Below are 18,444 nucleotides of genomic sequence, written 5' to 3' on the forward strand. Positions count from 1 at the left end.
GACAGTTTCTCAGACTTTTCTTTTGATTATTTTGAGGAGTGCTGGGCAGGAGTTTCATAGATTTTTTTTTGTCAATTTGTCTGGTGATTAATGTCTAAAGAGTTGTCTAATGCTTTACCATTATTATATTGGGTTATGAGGTTTTGGAAAGAAGACCACAGTGGTGAAGGGCCATTTTCATCACATAATATCAAGTGTACATACTATCAATATGTCTTATAACTGTTGATGCAAATCCTAATCACCTGGCTAAAGTAGTATTTGTCATGTTCTTTTACATATTCCTTCCAATACTATATACTCTTTGGGAGAAAATCACTGTGTTCAGTCCACATTGAAAGAGTTGGCAGTTATGTTTCAATTTGAGAGCAGAGCATGGGCATAAATTATTTGGAATTCTTTCCCCTTAATGATTTTTCTCTTCTCCATTTATTTATTTAATAACTTATTTATATAAGTTTTGACTATGGCTATTTATTTTATACTCCAATACTACAATATTTATTTTGTTCCTCAAATTGTTCCAGCTATGGTCATTGGAAACATATTCAGTTGGTCCCTGTGTCCTTTTCACATACCCTTGTTATTGTGGTTGATTTTTTTAACACTCTCTTACTTTCTATCACTATAAAATACTCTAGGATCATCTTATTTATTTCCCTTTAAGTCCTAAAATTAGCAGTTTTCCCAAGGAGCCCTGTTTTTTTTTTAATTAAAGAATGATATTAGAAATCAAGATCTGAATACAAGGAGGTATGCCTATTGCTACTGAGGTGTCAGTGCTTCTAGGCTCTCTCAACTGACAAAGAAAGAGAGCGTATGTGTGTATACCAACCCTTGTATATATACACATCTGTAGACATTTGTATATATAACTGTCTGTATCTATAGTAAATATATATGAACTCATGTAGAGTTTCTAACTCTAATCTTTACCATATGGAATATTCTAGTCTCTTCTCTTTACTTACTGTAAACAAGCAAACTCCTACTTCAACAGTAAAAAGCTTGCTCCCACCATCCATCATCCATTTAAGTAATAGTTTAATTCCAGTATACATATATAGCAATATCAGAGTGGTTAGGCTGTACCCCTTTGAGAAACAACCAACAAGAGTGCAATGTTTATGTACCATTTTTTCCCTCAAGTCATATAGGTTTCACTGATTTCCAAAGTTACTTACATCAAATACCTTTCCCCTACCCTCTTTTTTATGATTTTATATGATCTCTAGTATTTTCTTACTTCTGTTTACACTGCTTTTTAATTTTTTCTCTTTCTTTTTTTTTAAGTTTCTTAAAGTCAAAGCTGATATGAGTGATTTGTGACCTTTCTCCCTTTTCTAATATCAGCATTTGGTGCTATAAATTTCCCACTATGTGCTGCTTGAACTGCATCCCACAAATTTTAGCATACAGAGTGAGGCAGAAATAACTTTCTTGTTGTGAGTACACAAACCACAGAGTTTATTCTTATATTACTATTTATTGATTATTGTATTATTTTCCATATGAACAACTGTAAACCTACTTTTGCCCTCTCCTGTATTGTATTTTTCATTTTATTCAATTCAAAATATTCTCTAATTTTCCTTTTGGTTTATTTTTTGAGCTAGAAGCTATTCACAAGTGTGTAACTTTGTTTCCAAATATATATTTGGGGATTTTCCATATATCCTTTTTGTTATTGATATCCAACTTAATCTCATTTTAGTCAAAACATAATTGTATGATGACCTGAAACCTTTTAAATTTATTGAGACTTGTTTATAGTTCAGAATATGGTCTACTTTTGAAAATGTCTCATATGCACTTGATGAACATGTATTCTGTTTTGCAGTGGAATGTTCTCAAGATGTCAGTTTGGTCAAGTCAGTTGACAGTGTCTTCAGGGCTTACATATCTTCAGTGATTTTTTTCTATTTTTATCAGTTATTGAGAGAAGTTCCTTTCTTACAATTTTATCCATTTATTTATTTATTTATTTATTTGTATTTTTCCGAAGCTGGAAACGGGGACAGACAGTCAGACAGACTCCTGCATGCGCCCGACCGGGATCCACCCGGCACGCCCACCAGGGGGCGACGCTCTGCCCACCAGGGGGCAATGCTCTGCCCCACCGGGGCGTCGCTCTGCCGCGACCAGAGCCACTCTAGCGCCTGGGGCAGAGGCCAAGGAGCCATCCCCAGCGCCTGGGCCATCTTTGCTCCAATGGCTGTGGGAGGGAAAGAGAGAGACAGAGAGGAAGGAGAGGGGGAGGGGTGGAGAAGCAGATGGGCGCTTCTCCTGTGTGCCCTGGCAGGGAATCGAACCTGGGACCCCTTGCACGCCAGGCCGACGCTCTACCACTGAGCCAACCAGCCAGGGCCCAATTTTATCCATTTTATTTATGTATTTTGAAGTTTGACTGTTGGAGATATAAACATTTATAATTCTTATTTCTCTTCATAATTTTATGCTAACAACATTAAATGACCCTTCTTATCCTTGATAATATTTGCTACTCTAAAATCTTATATTCTCATATTATGATATCCACTTCAGTATTTTTTTTGTTTTTATTAGTATTTACATTCTTTTAATTTTTACATTTGTGTCTTTTTATTCAAAGGGAGTTTCTTGTAGACAGTACAGAGTTTAGTCTTTCTTTGTTATATCCAATGAATCTACATCTTTTAATTGGGATTTTAGAGCATTTATATTTAATGTGTTTATTGATAAGATTGAAATTAACTCTAACATCTTGTTGTTTGTTTTCTATTTGTTCCTATATTTTCTATTTGTTCTATATTTTCTTCTTCTGTTTTTTGGGAGGAATTAATTCAGTATTTTTTATTAATCTATTTTTACCTTCTCTCTTGGCTTATTACCTATAATTCTTTATTTTAGTGCTTGTTTTAAGGCTGGTACTATAGATGCTATTATTATTAGTTCCTTCTAATACTTTATCTATAAGATCCATGATAAGAGGCCAAAGAATGCTTTAGGCTAGTTTTAAACAAAATAGTGAAAACTTGTTTTTTTAAAAAGTAAGCTTGGTTAAAGTCAAAGTACTCTAATTAAGTGAACTTAAGTCAGAATTAAGATGTGGAAAGGAATGTGTGCATGCGCATATGTGAATGATTATGTTTGTAAGAAGTTTGTACTTTTACAAAATCTGACTTTTGTATTTTTACAAAACAACAACAAAATTTATATAATTAAAATATATATAAAAATAAAGCTTTCCTTCTGCCATCAGCCATTCACTCAACAAATTTTGTGAGTGCCTAATACAGACCAAGTATAAAACATTTTGACTACTCAATAGGTAACCAGCATTGCCCTGGTACTTTGGGGATTAAACAATAAATGAAAACAACTTTGTAAATAACTTTCTGGAGGAAGTTGCAATATGATAAAGGGGATAGCCTATTTCTTCAAGTAGAGACTGTTGCAAAAGCACAGCACAAACTTTGATACCTACCCCTGGTTGACTGCACTGGGTTAAAAGTGTGGTCAGAATGATTCCACTGAATGAAGTCTTGGGTGTCCTTTAAAAATCACATATAAGTTTGATCAGGCAGTGGCGCAGTGGATAGAATGTCAGACTGGGATGCGGAGGACCCAGATTCAAAACTCCAAGGTTGCCAGCTTGAGTGCAGGCTCATCCAGCTTGAGCGGCGTCTCACCAGCTTGAGCACGGGTCGCTGGCTTGAGTGTGGGATCATAGACATGATCCCATGGTCACTGGCTTGAGCCCAAGGTCACTGGCTTGAGCAAGGAGTCACTGGCTCTGCTGTAGACCCCCAGTCAAGGCACATATGAGAAAGCAATCAATGAACAACTAAGGAGACTAAGGAGTCACAACAAAGAATTAATGCTTCTCATCTCTCTCCCTTCCTTCCTGTCTGTCCTTATCTGTCCCTCTCTCTGTTTCTCTCCCTGTCTGTCACAAAAGAATAAATAAAATAAAATAAAATTACATATAAAGTTCATAAATCTAACAGGACTTTCCACATCAATGTCATTTATGTTTCCTGATAAAACATGTGCCAAAATTTTAATCTTGTTCTTTTATTCATTTCTTAAGAAATACTTACCAAGTATCTCCATTGTCCATGACTAGGCAGGTGCTGAAGATGAAGAGGTGAACAAAGGAGACCCCTCCCTGCTTCGTGACATGCAGTTCAATGTGGCCCCATCATCAGTGTTCAGAGGGACAGATAGGGTGGCTGATCTAATCTGCATCATTGCAGACCCAGGTGTTCAGACAATCAAACATCTGCCATTTGAAACAGACAGAAACATATTTCCTGTGATTGTAGAAGATAGTCCTACATCAGGGAGCTGAAATTAGGAAGGCATTTAAACTCGGTATTAGCAAGATCACCTCTCCAGTCAGAACAGTCTAAAGATAAACTGGCCTTTCTTGAAGCATAAAAGAGTCCTGTCATTAGAGCTGTTCAAGTTCTGGCTTAATGACCACTTGATAAAAACGTTGTAGAGCAAATTCAGATGTCAACTGGTGGGAGTGCTATGGGAGAACCTTACAATTCCATTCCAGCTGGACAGCCTGTGATCTCATGAACTCCACTGCCCTTGGTTCCCCATGCTCCAGCATTTTCTGTCTGTGGCTAGGAGGCAGGCTGGGCTCACCTCACTGCCTCCATCCAGTGCTCTTCCTGGGAGTTGCAGCAAAGGGCTGGGCAGCCAAATGCTACCTAGCCAGGCAGGCAGCATGCCCTGGAGTCTGTGTAGAATCTTAGACCCTTAGGACAAGTTGCTGCTCCACACATCATGTACCCAACCCAACTATTCCTCCCTCAATCCCAACCCCAGCGGATTTCTTCTTTAGGTGACCCTGGGGCCACACAGTAGAACAGGCTGTTTTGTAAGTGTTTCTTAGTCCAAGTTTGTACTTTCTTTCAAAAACCTTTCAAGGTTTATTTCCTTTCCCTTTTAATTAACTTAAAAACAGCAAATTGTATTTTGCCAAGAGATAAGAAAGTCCTTTTGCCCAGAGATTTTCTTCTCAACTCAGCCCTTAGTAACACTGTTCTGAGTGGGTTTCTAGGCTGGCTTGGCACTAGATCTACTAATGAGATCACTCACAGCACTTCAGAAAGAACATTTAGAACTTGCAGCCTTGATTGGAGAACTAACTACCCTGTCTCTACCTCTGTTGTATTTACCACGTGGTATAAGAAATGCTTATGGTATGTGCATGTGTGTGTGTGCAGTCAAGGGCACATCCACTGTTTGGTCAAGTGGTGAAATAGACTGTCATGACAAAATGTGGTTTGTGGACCAGCAGACCCAGTATCACCACATTAAACAAACTCAAATCAAACACCTTAATATGATACCGAATATAGTATACCCACGGTGATCTAGCTCCCAACTTTCTCAATGTTTCTTCTCCTCCTCATACTCCTATCCTCCCTCCATAATCTGCCAAGTCATTTGAAATTCTTACTTTTAGCAATACTACTTATGTCTCCAGGAAATCTGGTTAAAAGGAGTAGGTACCCTGGGATGGGTTTCTCATTAACCTATTAGTACCCATCCTGGCAGGAATTGCTTCATTACATGGTCTAGCAGAAAGCCTATATTCTAGAGTAGAAATATGATGGGGCCTAAGACAGGCACATTTTGATGGAGAAGAGAGGTGAAGCAAAGGGTCTCATGTGGCAGAGACTAGGGAGGAAGACAGGGCAATGCAGGGCCCTACACGGCAGCTCTAAGAATGAAATGAGAGTGTGAACTAGTGGCAAATAAGTGCATTTTATGCTTTCTCCCATCAAGGGTATTTCCAAGATGAATACTTGGACAACCCTCCCAGAATCCCAGGAGCAACAAAGTGAAGGCTCCCCACCCAGTGCTGCTGCTCAGGGCCTACTTCCTATAGATAAAGCAGAAGAACCACAGAGGTAATACCTGCTGGCCTCCAGATATAGCCTGGGCTCATTTCCAGGAGTCCCTATAGAGACTTTAGAATGGCAGAAAGAACACTGGGCTTAGAGACAGAAGACTTGGCTCTGGCGTAAACCAGCTCTGAGATTTGAGGTCAGCCTCAGTTTCCATTCTGTCAAATGACAACAGACTTCTGCATCTGCCCTCTGGCTGACTTCACACCCTGCTATTACAACTACTGCTCATATGCCAATGTCTCCCAAACCCAAATGGCCAAGCCAGATCCCTTCCCTGAGTTCCTAAACCCTGAATTCAAACTTCCCCAAATGCCTCTATTTGGGATTCACAGGCCCTAGTGCTTAGCATGCCCAATTGATCTGCTCACCTTTCTTTCCAAATCTGCATCTCTTTCTAGTTACTCTTAGGTAAGTAACTAGAGTAACTAGGCTCTGTTCTCCATCCATGGGCCCAAAAAGGGAGCTGGATGTTTATCCTAGCCTCTCCTCTACCTTTCAGTCACAAGTCCTATATAGTCCTCTGAAATACCTCTTTAATCCATTCCTACTCCCCACCACAACGCCACTCCTCTGAATGGAAATCCCATCGTCTCTCTCTCTCTCTGGGACCACTTCAGAATCCTCCTGTCTCACCTTCAGTCTGGCATGCGCCACCACATGGTTACTTTTTCTGAATTGCAAATCTCATCTTGTGCTTCTCCTACTTAACACCCCTAGTGGATTGCTTATTTACTTCTCTTGGGGTATAACTCTGAACTTAACATGTCCTAAAATATACTCACCTGTGATCTGGTCCCCAAGTTCCTCTCCTGACTCATCTCCTGCTCACCTTTCCTCCCCTGCTTTATGCTCTACCTCAAACCACACAACCATTTCTCTAGAGTTTCTCTTTCATAACTTGAATGTCCTGCTTCCTTGCCTGGCATTTCTTTGCCCTCTCCTTGGCCTGCCCAGCCCCTACTTTCCCATTAGGACCAAGATCCATTCTCTTCCTCTGGAAACTACCCTGGTCCACCTGAGCCAGGAGAGATACCTCAAAGTGCCCTCATCTCGGGGTACCTATCATATTGAGTGGTGACTGCTGTACATTGTCTACGTCCTTCGGGGTCTCTGAGCTCCTTGAGGGTGAGCAGTCTGCCTCAGTGGCCTCTGTCTCCCTGGTGCCTGGTATGATGCTGAGACCCCTATTTGTCCTTGTTGGATGAATGAATGAATGAATCTCTGTCACCTCACAGAGTTCTTGTGAGAATTAAATGATGGTGTAAAAATACTCTGCAAACTCTAAATGGGTTAGAACTATTTTTGAACATCAAAGGATGTAGGAGGGAAATGAATGTGCTAGGTAGACCCTCCCCAGACAGAGAAACAAGAAAGATGTTGGGCTGTGATGTCTTAGAGAGTCAGGAGAATGCCAGGACAGGTCTAAATACAACACATGTGACCCAGGACCGCTAGAGAGAGGAAATGAACATCTTGAGCAATCACTCTGGATGACATGTGCTCAGGGGCGATCGTGCTGTCCAGCTCTGATCTGGTCATGTAGCACAATCTGTCACTCAATTAGACATTCAAGCAGTGTGTAAACGTATTTATAGCTTGAAACCAGAGCTTTCTTATGTTTGTGTCACTCTTTATTAAGTGGATAGAACATGCAGACTTTTGGAACAATAAACACAGTCTTTATTAAAGATGTAGACTGAATTTTGATGGCATTTTGGCAAAAGCCCTGGGGAATGTCCATGTTCTCCTTGCCAATGTTGACTTTGTGTGTGTGTGACAGAAAGAGAGAGAGAGAGAATGACAGCTATTGGAAAACAAAGCTCTGCATTTTTTTAACTTCTACTCTACTCTGCACCATTCCCAGCCTGTGGAGCAGAGTTCGGGTGAAGCTGAATTAGAGTATGCAGTTAAGGCTAGAAAGGCCTCCCATTTCCCTCTAGTAGTGAGTACACTTCTCTGGCTCTCACCACTTCCTGAGGCTGGTGAGAGATAGCAACAAAGACAGAGATAGAGAGAAGTAGGTAGACCCCAATGTAGGAGCAACATAGAGATGGGGGGTGGCTGGTCACAGACTTGGGGACATTTGTTGAGTGCTGAGTGAGTAAGTCCCTGTCAACTTATAAAAAGGATGTAAAAACTGCACCATTGATGGCCTGACTGGTGGTGACGCAGTGGATAGAGCATTGACCTGGGATGCTGAGGACCCAGGTTCAAAACCCTGAAGTGGCTGGCTTGAGCCAAAGGTCGCTGGCTTGAGCAAGGGGTCACTGGTTCAGCTTGAACTCCCCTGGTCAAGGCACATATGAGGAACAATTAATGAACAACTAAAGTGCCACAACTACACGTTGGTGCTTCTCATCTCTCATTCCATCCTCTTTCTCTCTCTTCCTTCCTGTCTGTCTGTCTCTCTTTCTCAAAAGAAACAACAACAACAAAAACAACTGCACCCTTAATGGCCTTGGTAGTGCAGTCATATTAGTAATGATATTCACCTTGAAGAAGAATCGGAAGGCTGTCAACAAAAAGTAGGGTTTCTCCCTTTTTATAGCCCCCCATGGGGAAAATCAGGCCCCTCACATATCTGGGAAAGCAGTCAGAGGACTAATTGATTAATTATTAACCATGGGTGCTTATTCAATACTGTTATAAACTGAATGTGTCCCCCCAATTAGTATCTTGGACCCTTAACCCTCAATGTGATTGTATTTAGAGACAGGGCCTTTAAGGAAATAATTAAGGTTAAATGAGAGCGTAAGAATGGGGTCCTAATCAGATAGGACTGGAGTCCTTAAAAGAAGAGGGAGAGACTCCAGAGATCTCTCTCTACACATACATACTGAAGAAGGGCCAAGTAAGGACACACCAAGTCTGTATAACAGGAAGAGAGCCCTCCCCAAAAACCAACTCTGCTGGAACATTAATCTTGGTTTCAGACCTTCCAGAAACATGCGATTCTGTCACGGCAGCCCTAGCAGACTGATACAGATTTCTACTATGCGCAGGAATTTTGGCCTTTGAGGGTTGCAAAAGAGGGTCCCTTTTAGGGATCGATTGCTTCATTGGGATTTCCCTGCTCAAGTGCCCTTCTTTGAGTCTCCTTAAGTAGGTGTTTCTTCCAGTGACAATACAGTTTAAGATAAAAGTGTGATCCCCCCAAGAAGTTTTGAGAGAAGGCACCCCTCATCTTTCATTAAAGGCTGCTGTCGGGAGCCGACCCACAACTGCTGGGTGACAAGGTCACAGCAGAAGAAGACCCACAACTGCTGGCTGACAAGGTCACAGCAGAAGAAGACCAAAAACTGCTGATTGACAAAGTCACAGCAGAGAAGACCAATGGCTGCGGGGTGACAAAGTCACTGCAGTGAAGACCAATGGCTGCGGAGTGACAAAGTCACCACAAAGGATAGGCACAATGATACTCCCCCCTTTGACTTTTTGAATTAATCTGGCCTTATATCCCCCCTTTTCTGGGTGTGTGCTATTATTTGTGGCACAGGGATAATAGTACCGTGCTTTCCCTGTAGATTCGTAGTGATTTCTTTGGAAATGAGACAGAGGGTGTGAGTTCCACAGAAAAGCCTGTAAGCCCCTTGAACTGGGCTCATAGACATAAGAGGCTGGCTATGATATCCCTCGTAAAGGGTTAAGTTTGTAGGAGAATTCCTTCTTAATCATGTTAAAAAGAAGAGATTGTGACTTGTGAATGGGTAGGAAGCAGTGGCTGTGCACAGAGCACCCTTAGGCCTTCACTTAACATTTATCTTCCCTAGCCTTTTCATGTGATAAGTAGAGAAACATTCCTTTCTTCTTTGATCTGCAAATAGTGGTATATTCTGAGAAGAATAGAGTCAGAACTTAACTAGTGTTTAAATATAATAAATAAATAATATTTGATTAGACAATAGTATCTTAGATAAGGTATAGTAGGATGGCCCATTGTGTGGCCTAGGATGAGAGCATAGTCAGCAAGAAAAGAATGTTTTACTAAGAGAATTGTCTTTTGACTAAAGGCAATTGCTAGGCTTTCTCAATGAAATGTTCTCATGAGATTTAAAAATGTAGGGAAATCCATGGAATGTCTTGTGTTGCTGCTGGGCTATCTTGCAAGTCCACTCTGCATATCTTTGGGTGAAAGCTATTCTTAATGTTATGTTAATTTCTTTAGAGGCAAGCCTTTTAGAACTAATACTCTAAAAGCTTTTACTGATGTTGTTATCGCTATTCAAGTTATTTTGTATTTTGAATGATTTGCTACCTGACTTGTGACTCATAGATGTAAATTAACTGTTATCCGGAAACATGAAAACATAGTGAAACAAAAGTAATAATTAACACCATGTGATTGTAACTCGGTGTGCGTGTATAAAAAGGGAGCTATACTAGCATTTGGTAGAGATGCCTGGCAGTAAATGCTAACCGGAGAATAAAGAGAAAGAAAAGAATTCGGCTCTCTCACTCCATTTTCGCCGACGCGGTCTCCTCCTGTGGGACCCCTGGATCCCCCGCCGGGGCTGGACCCCGGCAGGCTGCTCTCTCTGGCTCCTCCTTCTCCTGCTTAAATTCAAAAAGTTGTGCATCCATGAGGTGAGTGGGAGAATAATTCTCAAGCTCCTGCCACCCAGACTTGCTGCAAACAGACTCATGTTCGCATGGCTCCTGGGAGGTTGAGGGAAGACGTGGGCTCTGAATACTTCAGACCTGCCCAGTTTGCTGCATGATCACATCAAAATGCCTTGTGTTCCTTTGAATAAATCTCCTAAGAGACACATATGTGACTTCAAGTTTTCTCAACATTATCATGATTTTTTAAAAAGGTTTATTTTTCATAAAAGGTTTGATGCTTTTACCCAAATAAAGAGCTATATTCAAAGGGTGCTTAAGTTATTCAAATAAGCTACCATGAGCATGATTCTAGCTGCAGGATGTAGAGAGGATTCAGTTTATAGAAACCAAGGTGCGGGTCCCTGGGCTGTTGACAAAGTAAGCACTGGAAACTGCTCCTGTGCCTACCAGCTGCAGGACTGGTGCTGCTCACAGGAACTTTCACAGGTAGGTCCTGCTGGGGAGTGGAATATGGGGCAGAGGTGCCAGCCTGGCATGTACCAGAGGATGTTGATGGACAAGCAGAGTTGACTGCAACCACCACAAGTCCCACATGGGCAACTCTGAGGACGGAGAACCAAGTGGGAATCAGAATTTCTACTTGGTGGTAAGATGGAAAGCTAACTTAAGGAGAGAATGTCAGTGTGGTACTTCCCTTTTCTCTTTGCCTTTGATTTCTCAACAAAGTAAGGAAGGAGGAGCAGGAGGGAAAGTTGGAGAACAGAGAACAAATAGCTCTACTTTTGTGGATTAAGAATTCATAAAGAATGATGAGTTACTGCTCACAGGTATTAAGAGCCTGGGATTGGCATGTCTTTGCAACCAAAAATGGTTTGTGCAGGGAGCCGAAGTAAAACATCTGCTGGACTTGAATGATTCTGGAACCATTCATCATGTAAATGGTCTAACCACAGAGGTATAAATGACTTCTCAAATGTGAAAGATATTCAGTCTCACTAAAAGCTATAGAAAGGCAAATGAAAGGTAAGATATAGTTTTGTTTTCCTGAGGTTTTTTGTTTGTTTTATTTTTGTCTTCTAAAGATTAAAATGTTTAACAGTACCAATTTGGTATCCAGTTAAGACACGTATTTCCTTCCCTTCCCCTCAGAAACAGCAGTGAAGATGTACAAAAGGAAATAAATCCACAGTGTGCAGTGTGCGGCATGGGCACATCAGTAGAGCTGTTGATAGCTTTCAAGGATGGCCAGAGTTCTTGAAAATTAAACATTTTAATAAAAGGGATAAAATACAATGTTGAAGAAATGTTCCAGAAAGTACAGCAATAAGAGAGAGATGGAAAATATGAGGGAAAAGTTAAAATACTTGTAGGATTGATTCAGAAAGTCCAACATCTGTCCAGCAGGAATTCCAGCTGAACAGAGAACAGGAGGGAGAGAAATTATCAAAGGAAAAACAAGAGTTTCAAATTGGAAGAAGATGCTTAACATTGAGCATTTATAAATTTATAAATGTACTTTGTGATAAAATTTGTGTAAAGAATTTATAAATGAACTTTGTGATGAAATTTAGACCATGAAATATAAAGAGAAGATTCTCAATACTTCCAGGGAGTAAAGATAGGGTACCATGAAAGAATAAGAATTAACATGGCCTTGGCCTTCTTGTCAATAATCCTGGATGCCAAAATGTAACCTAGTAAAACAATGCTTTTGTATCACTAAGTGATTTTTCATCTAGAAATACCAACTTACCCAAGCTACTCACCAAGCATCGGGGAAAATAAAGAGTGTTTTGGAACCACATTACTTAATTCTTCAGTTAATAATATCTATACAGTTGATCCTTGGTATCCTTAGGAGATGTAGGGGATCCTAAATGCTTAGGTTTTAGGATCCCTTGCAGATACCAAAATCTTCAGATGTTCATGTACCTTATATAAAATAGTGTAGTCCCTGCATATAACCTGCACACTTCATCACAAATACTTTAAATCATTCCTAGATTACTTATATTACCTAAAATAATGTAGATGTTACATAAATAGTTTTTGTACTGTATTGTTTAAGAAATAATGACAAGAAAAAAAATTTGTCTGTAGTTGATACAGATGCAACCAGCTTAGGCCTACCTACATATACATGTCAGCAGCAACTTACCATTTTTTCCCAAATACTGTATTTTTCACTCTATAATATGCACCTGACCATAAGAGGCACCTAGGGTTTTAAGAAGGAAAATAAGAAAAAAAAATTCTGAATCAAATGGTGTGCTAAAATATTTAATAAAATATACCACAATAATATTCCAACAATGTAAACTCAACAGCAGCATTAACAACCATTAGCACTGTTATTAACAAATGAGGATAGACTTTAATGTTCAAATGCTCCTCAAGTTGTCTGGGAACCCCAGGAACTCATCGTCACTGGTGTCCACTGGTGTCAGAATTTAAGAAGCTCAGTTAGTAATGGAAGCTGAAATCTGAGTGGCCTCACTTCCGGGGAGAGTTCCTTTTGATATGATGATGAAGTGGCAAGTTAATAACTGAGACTCTAGAACTGTGTTAATGCTTTTTGTCTTTAGGGATGAGTGTTTAAAGCCTGGGGGTGGGATGGGGCTAGGGTGAAAATTGTGATGTTATCATTTACAAGAGCCATAGAGGCAGATTAATGCATTTACAAAGTGATGAAAAAATCCAGGGGGTCTTGGCTCAACTCACTGGAATCCAGCAGCCTCTGTAAAAGCAGGTAATGTGGATCTAAGGTGCCATAGATGACTCCTTGAAATGAGATTCTCACAAACTGAATCTATCTGTGTGACTTAAGTCCTATGAGGGGAGGTACTTAGTAACCAAAGTGGGGATGAAATGAAAGTAAAAGTTTGTAGAAGAATGGGTAGGCGATGCCCTGAGTCTATCTAGGCATGAACATTCCAGGCAGAGAGTGGAATAAGTGCAGAGATCCAGAGGTGGTACCTGCTGTGGGTGGCAGAATGTCCAGGAGGTTGTGGTGTGACTGAGGGCATGTTTGTGCAGAGGCCGAATGAGAGGAAGTCAGCCTACCATGCTGGCTGGGCAGGGCACTAGATTGTGCAGAACCTCGGAGGTCAGTGTAAAAATACCACCTTTTACTCTTAGAGACCTGGGAAAACTGAAGAGTTCTGAGCAGAAGAGGTCCAGCACCTCAACTACACTTGGAAAGGACTGTTGCTGCTCCTGTGTTAACAGATTAGAGGAGAAAAGACATGTCAGTTGAGACACCAGAGGTGAGGGCAGGAGCAGTGGAGGAAGGGCAAGAAGTGGCTGGATTCTGTTTCTACTCTGAAGATGGAACTAGTAGACTAGATAGGGACATGGCATTGGTGGAGGGTGGGGTTAGGGGAGGAGCCCACAGCACTCCAAGGTTGTGGACCTGTCAGTTGCAGCAGTCAATCATGAAAGCAGGCAGATGATTGCAAAGACAGCTATTTGAAGGTATTTCTGTGAAGAGGAGCAGAGGAATGGTAGGAACAGGACTCCTTATGGTTTATGTTGGGTGGCAGCCAGGGCCCTGGAGAAAGTAGGGCCTCGGGAGTGTCCAGGCAAGGTGGCACAAGGCAAGTCTAGGTGCTCATCATGGCCTGAGTACACTGCACAGTTGCTTTGGGTACTTCGGGTCTTCCAGGGACAGCTGAGAATAGAGGGAAGAGATACTCGAGGTCAGAGAGCAGGGAGAGGCTTCAAAGTGCTAGGGAGCTGGGTTTGTGGGTGGACTTGGTGGGCGACAGCCATATGATTGAATAGAACTGGATTTTCCAGGTGGAAGGAAGCAAACAGGGTGTGCAAAGGAGTGTCTATAAGGGGGAGTCAGAATCTGACAGTTGGGATGAAAAGTGAGGACTTGGGAGGCTGTAAGAGAGGGTCAGTGGGAAGGCGGAGCAAATGTGGACAAGCAGGGGAATGGTCCCCAAAGAGTTACTCAGCAGGGGAACCTTCCACCATGATTCAGAAACAAGAGGCAACAAATGTCTCATCCAGTTTGGGCTTGGCTCAGGATCCCGCAGAAAAACCACACTTGATTACCATGTAATAAAATATTTATACAGATACATTTCTCTTCATTTCTAGCACTGCGGTAGAACACTTGGGGGTAGCTAGTATTTGTCTTTGTGTCTTGTCTTTGCCTCTGACCTCACCTCCTCTCCCAGCACTCCCAGTGCTGGCTGTTCCATTGCCAGTTCTTACTAACTGAGCTGCTGGCTGACGGGACTTGTGAGCGCTATTCATCAGGGCAGCTATGGCCTTTTTGTTGTTGTTCATTTCCGTCTATAGTGGCCCAAGTTATTTTCCCCCATGATGAGTTCTTTAAAAACATAGATTATATTATACTCTTACTTACTTCGAATGGCTTTAAGTTGGTTTTAAAATAAAATCCAAACTACAGACCTTGATGGGGCTCTACCTACCTGCCCCTAAGTTCACACCAGCCACAATGACTCCTCATTGCCCACCCATGTGCCATGCTTGGTCTCCTGTAGACATTTGCTTGCACTGCTGTGTGTGGAATACACCTCCTCAGGGTTCTGGCATGTCCCCCAGCACATGTGGAGGTATGAGAATGCCCTTTTACAGCTGTACCAGTGATGGGGGTGCTATTGGCATTTAGCACTATAGTACACAGGACAATCCCACCTAATGAGCATTCTCTCTTCTAAAATGCCAACCTGGCCCTTGTTGAGGGACACAGCTATACCTTTCCATGGCTGAGTCATTAGGCATCTGCTTCCATGCATTACCTTGACTATCTTCACCAGATCCCAGATGTCACCATTTTCTTTTCTTGAGAGTACTTCTTACATTCTGAAGTCATTTATCTTGTCATTATCTATCTCTGCCCCCACAATGTAAGGTCTTTGAGGGCTTATCTCTGGGTCTATCTAAAACAGTGCCTTAAAATATAATGAGCTTGCCTGACCAGGCGATGGCGTAGTAGATAGAGCATCAGACTGGGATGCGGAGGACCCAGGTTCAAGACCCCGAGGTCACCAGCTTGAGTGTGGACTCATCTAGTTTGAGCAAAGCTCACCAGCTTGGACCCAAGGTTGCTGACTTGAGCAAAGGGTTACTCAGTCTGCTGTAGCCCCACAGTCAAGGCACATATGAGAAAGCAATCAATGAGCAACTATAGTGCTACAACAAAAAACTGATAATTGATGCTTCTCATCTCTCTGCGTTCTTGTCTGTCTGTCCCTATCTATCCCTCTCTCTGACTCTCACTCTGTCTCTGTAAAAGAAATAAAAAAATAATAATAAAGTACTCTTTAAAAAAATATATAATGGGCTTGGAGTGACTGAGTCAATGCATGAATGAACTTTTTTCTGTGGTTACAATATGTCTTAATTCAACAAAAATAAACACAATGTACAAATGTAATGTAGGGTATATATTTAGTAAAGTTCATTTTATACTAATGACTTTTAGTTGTTAATCTTCTGGAAAAAATTTTACATCCAGAATCTCAAAACAAAGTTTATGGAGCCCCACATTCAGTGGTTCCAAATGAACATGTGGTTCTTTTGAATTCTGTGACAAGACACAGATCAGCTACTTAAGCACCCATAAAAGGAAAATAAGTTCTAAAAGAGAATATTAGTGTATACTGACTGAAGCCCCTCGCCTCACCTGCTCTCCTAGCTCACCAACTTTTTTTTGTAGGAGAATTTCCTTGTTCTTCAAAATCACTTCACAACTCTTCTATGCTCTCTTCTGTGCCTTTAAGCTGTTTTTTATGTTCTTTCTGCTACAGAAGAAGGTTACAGACAGTATTTTACTTTCTTTTTTTGGGGGGGGAGCAGAGGAGATAGTGAGGCAGACACCTGCATGTGCCCCAACTGGGATCCACCTGGCAACCCCGTCTGGGGCCAGTGGTTAAGTACCGAGCTGTAAGTTTAGTACGTAAGGCTGACACACTTGGACCAAACAAGCCATCCTCATTGCCTGGGGCTACCCTTGAACAAACTGAGCCACTAGCTGTGGGAGAAGAAGAAGATAAGGAGGAGAGGGAGGGGGAGAGAAGAAGACTGTCATTTCTCCTGTGTGCCCTGACTAGGAATCGAACCTGGGACATCCATATGCCCAGCCAGAGCTGGGCATATGAGCCACTGGCCAGGGCTGTATTTTACATTTTGAAAGAGTCATCTCAGGCTTATTTACTTTAGAGTAGAAATTAGCTAAAATTTGCAAATTTAATAGTAACTATAGATAACCTTTCATCTGTATAGAATAAATTTTAAAATGTCACATGCCACAAAACTCATTTCTTTTTGTATAGTTAAAGAAGCCATGGCCACATAGCTCAGTTGGTTAGAGCATCATCTGGATACACAAAGGTTGCCAGTCTGAAACCTTGTCAGGACATATGCAGGAACAGATCAGTGTTTGTCACCCTTTCTCTCTCTTTCTAAAATCAATTTTAAAAAATTAAAAAAAGAAGCCCTGGCCTGATTGCTCTGTTGACTAGAGCATTGTCCAGAGGCACAGAGGTTGCTGGTTCAATCCCTCGTCTGGGCACATACTGGAAAAGATTGATGTTCCTGTCTCTCTCTCTCTCCCTTCTCTCAAATCAATAAAATAAACAATCAAACAAACAAAAAGGAATTACCAGGCTGCTTTGTCCTAAAAATGTAACCATACATGACTCCAAAGTGAGATCCTCTAAATGCATTACCACATATTTCCAAAGATTTTCTGATTTTCTTTGTTTTTGTCAGTAACCTGTCATAATTTACCATGTTTCTAGCTTAACATTTTTGCACAATACTGAAAGGTTATTCTTTGTAGAACATACACTTTACAGACATTAAATTTTGCCCATCTTGGAATTCTTTCTCTAACTTTTCCTCATGAAGGCACCCAGTGCACTCTGGCTCCAGATCTCCACAGCCCTCCTGCCCTGGACTTTTCCTCATGAACTGCATTGTGACATTTCAGGACTGAATTGTTTTCTCAAGCTTTTAACTTAAACACTTACACAGGATTCACACAGACAGTTTAAAAACTTTAAAAGTGCGTACTCATTGATGCCTTGCAATAATGCTTTGAGGTGGGTACCATGAGTATCTGAATTTTAAAGGTGAGGAAACAGAGCAGAGTTGAAGTAACTGGCCCACGGCCACTCATCTATGAGGTGGAAAGCCAAGATCCCAATTCCTGCACTCTGTGCTTTGAGCCCTGTCCTGCTGCTCTTTAAGGCACTGATAGTCTTTCCGCCTCTCTAGATGCCTAGTGCAGCACCTGGCTCACAGCAGCCTCCCAAGTCTATGCTGTTCCCTTGCTGACTTCTTGTTCCACTACCCTCTTCTTCCCTTCCTCTGATCAATATTCTTAAACATGCCAAATACATACCTACCTCAGGGCCATTGTGTGTGCTGCTCCTGCTACCTAGAGTCCTCTTTCCCAATGTGTATGGCTTGTTGCCTCAACCACTTCAGGTACTGGCTCAAGAACTACCTTCAACAGTTATCCTATTTAAAATTGCAAATACGCCATTCCAGAACACTTATCATCATCTGACATGCTGTCCACATTATCTATTTTCTATTTTCATTTGTTGGCTCCCTACCCTCACTAAAATAGAGGCTCCAGAAGGGCACAGATTTTTGCCTTGTGTCATTTCTGTATCTTCAATACCTAGATCAGTGTGTCCCGAGTAAATAACTTCTGCAGTCCTATGTACCTTTGGGTGGATTTTTATCCAGTCTGCATAATGGTGTTAAAAGTCTTTAAATTGGGTGGATCATTTGGAAATGGGGTGTTCATGAAAAAGTATTCCTAGTTTTTCTTTGAAATCCAGAGAATTGTAATGCTGAGGCTTGTGTTCCTGCAGAGGCTGTACAGGTGGGACCATCACCCATCGTCTCACTCACAGACTGTTCATCACCACCTTTCAGGCCCTGTTAGCATTTAATATGTGGCCCCTAATGTTTAGCT

This window comes from Saccopteryx leptura, chromosome 2 (assembly GCF_036850995.1).
Source record: "Saccopteryx leptura isolate mSacLep1 chromosome 2, mSacLep1_pri_phased_curated, whole genome shotgun sequence".
Lineage (NCBI taxonomy): Eukaryota > Metazoa > Chordata > Mammalia > Chiroptera > Emballonuridae > Saccopteryx > Saccopteryx leptura.